The sequence below is a fragment of the Oncorhynchus clarkii genome, chromosome 6 (genome assembly GCF_045791955.1).
Source record: "Oncorhynchus clarkii lewisi isolate Uvic-CL-2024 chromosome 6, UVic_Ocla_1.0, whole genome shotgun sequence".
In the NCBI taxonomy this organism is placed as follows: domain Eukaryota; kingdom Metazoa; phylum Chordata; class Actinopteri; order Salmoniformes; family Salmonidae; genus Oncorhynchus; species Oncorhynchus clarkii.
In genome coordinates this window covers 76,973,477-76,976,734 of record NC_092152.1, presented here as the reverse complement: position 1 = coordinate 76,976,734, position 3,258 = coordinate 76,973,477, and positions in this window count along the sequence as shown.

Sequence of the window (3,258 nt, the reverse complement as noted above, 5' to 3'; positions counted from 1 at the left end):
CACCATGTGACCACACAGCCGGTATCTATATCCACAGTAAAATGAGTCCTATATCGACATAACCTGAAAAGCTGCTCAGCAAGGAAGAAGCCACTGCTCCTAAACCGCCATAAAAAAAGCCAGACTACAGTTTGCAACTGCACATGGGGACAAAGATTGTACTTTTTGGAGAAATGTCCTCTGGTCTGATGAAACAAAAATAGAACTGTTTGGCCATAATGATCATCCATCGTTATGTTTGGAGGGAAAAGGGGGAGGCTTGCAAGCGGAATAACACCATCCCAACCGTGAAGCACTGTGGTGGCAGCATCATGTTGTGGGGGTGCTTTGCTGCAGGAGGGACTGGTGCACTTCACAAAATAGATGGCATCATGAGGACGGAACATTATGTGGATATATTGAAGCAACATCTCAAGACATCAGTCAGGAAGTTAAAGCTTGGTCGCAAATGTGTCTTCCAAATGGACAATGACCCCAAGCATACTTTCAAAGTTGTGGCAAAATGGCTTAAGGACAACAAAGTCAAGGTGTTGGAGTGGCCATCACAAAGCCCTGACCTCAATCCTATAGAAAATGTGTGGGCAGAACTGAAAAAGCGTGTGCGATCAATGAGACCTACAATCCTGACTCCGTTACACCAGCTCTGTCAGGAGGAATGGGGAGATGCCATTACAGATTAGGAGACAGCAGCTGGCAATTAACGATTGGCTCAACCTACAGGGACATGGGGTGTCTCATCCTGTGAAAGGGATGCTACAGGCATGCTGGGAACATGAGCTTTGGGTGGTGGGTAGTTATTCCCTCCATAAGGCAATCAAACAGGCAAACGTCAGTATTTGCCTCCTGAGGATGAAGAGGCACTGTTGCGCCTTGCTCACCACACTGTCTGTGTGGGTGTACCACTTCAGTTTGTCCGTGATGTGTACGCCAAGGAACTTAACTTTCAAACTTCTCCACTGCTGTCCCGTCGATGAGGATAGGGGAGGTGCTCCCTCTGCTGTTTCCTGAAGTCCATGATCACCTCTTTTGTTTTGTTGACGTTGAGTGAGAGGTTGTTTTGCTAACACCACACTCCGAGTGCCCTCACCTCCCTGTTGGCTGTCTCGGTGTTTGTAATCAAGCCTAGTACTGTTGTGTCATCTGCAAACTTGATGATTGAGTTGGAGGCAACGCAGTCATTGGTGAACAAGGAGTAAGGAGGGGGCTGAGCACGCACCTTTGTGGGGCCCCAGTGTTGAGGATCAGCGAAGTGGAGATGTTCTTTCCTACCTTCACCACCTGGGGGCGGCCCGTCAGGAAGTCCAGGACCCAATTGCACAGGGTGGAGTTGAGACCCAGGGCCTCTAGCTTAATGATGAGCTTGGAGGGTACTATGGTGTTGAATGCTGAGCTATAGTCAATGAACAGCTTTCTTACTTGTCCAAATGGGTTAGGGCAGTGTGCAGTGTTATGGCAATTGCATCGTCAGTGGACCTATTGGTGCGGTATGCAAATTGAAGTGGGTTTAGGGTGACAGATAAGGTGGAGGTCATATGATCCTTGACTAGCCTCTCAAAGCACTTCATAATGGCAGAAGTGAGTGCTACGGGGCGATAGTAATTTAGTTCAGTTACCTTTGCCTACTTGGGTACAGGAACAATGGTGGGCATCTTGATGCATGTGGGGACAGCAGACTGGGATAGGGAGAGATTGAATATGGCCGTAAACACACCAGCCAGCTGGTCTGCACATGCTCTGAGGACGCGGCTAGTCATGCCATCTGGGGCGGCAGCCTTGCGAGGGTTAACACGTTTAAATGTCTTACTCACGTTGGCCACGGAGAAGCAGAGCCCACAGTCCTTGGTAGCGGGCCGTATCAGTGGCACCTTATTATCCTCAAAGCGGGCAAAGAAGGTGTTTAGTTTCTGGAAGCAAGACGTCGGTGTCCGTGACATGGCTGGTTTTGTTTTTGTAGGTCACGATTGTCTGTAGACCCTGTCACATACATCTTGTGTCTGAGCTGTTGAATTGCGACTCCACTTTGTCTCTAAACTGACATTTTGCTTGTTTGATACCTTGTGGAGGGAATAACTACACTGTTTGTTTTCGGCTATAATCCTAGTCATGGTTAAATGCGGTGGTTCGTGCTTTCAGTTTTGCGCAAATTCCTCCATCTATCCACGGTTTCTGGTTAGGGTAGGTTTTCAATAGTCACAGTGGGTACAACATCTCCTATACACTTCCTTATAAACTCACTCACCGAATCAGCATATAGGTTGATATTATTCTCTGAGGCCACCCGTAACATGTCCAAGTCCGCATGATCAAAACAATCTTGAAGCGTGGTTTCCGATTGGTCAGACTAGCGTTGAATAGTTCTTAACACAAGTACATCCTGTTTGAGTTTTTGCCTAAAGGAAGGGAGCAGCAAAATGGAGTCGTGGTCAGATTTGCCATAAGGAGGGCGGGGGAGGGCCTTGTATACATTGCGGAAGTTAGAGTAGAATTCTAGGTCAGGTGAACGAAAGGACTTGAATTCCTGTATGTTACAATTACACTGAATGAATCGTTAATCATGAAACACACCCCCGCCCTTCTTCCCGGAGAGATGTTTATTCCCGTCGGCACGACGTACAAAGAATCCAGGTGGCATTATCGACTCCTACAGCATATCCCAAGAAAGCCATGTTTCTGTGAAACAGAGTATGTTACAATCCCTGATGTCTCGCTGGAAAGCAACCCTTGTCCTAATCTACCTTATTATCTAGAGACTGGACATTAGCGAGTAATATACTTGGAAGCGGTGGGTGGTGTGCGCGCCGCCGAAGTCTGACCAGAGGATCGCTCCGTCTACCTCTTCTCTGGCGGTGTTGTTTTGGGTCAGCCTCTGGAATCAGCTCAAATTCCCTGGGTAGTTCGTACAAAGGGTCCGCTTCGGGAAGTTGTATTCTTGGTCGTGGTGCTGGTAAATTGATGCCGCTATGATATCTTATAGTTCTTCCTGGCTGTGTGTAATAACACAAGATTTTCTGAGCTAACAAAGTAAGAAATAAAAAAAATAAAAAAAAATACTACAACATTTCCTGAGGACTAGAAGTGAGGCAGCCCTCTGTCAGCACCATTTTTTTAAACATTAGATACAGTATAATTGTTTTTATTTTTTGTTGGAGAAACAGGGCTGGCAGGTAGGATTTATGTAGGATTCCTCTCCCTCACACTTCAGTGCAGTAGGTGGCAGTAATGACCCATAACAGTGGATGCCATCCGTCGATAAACCCC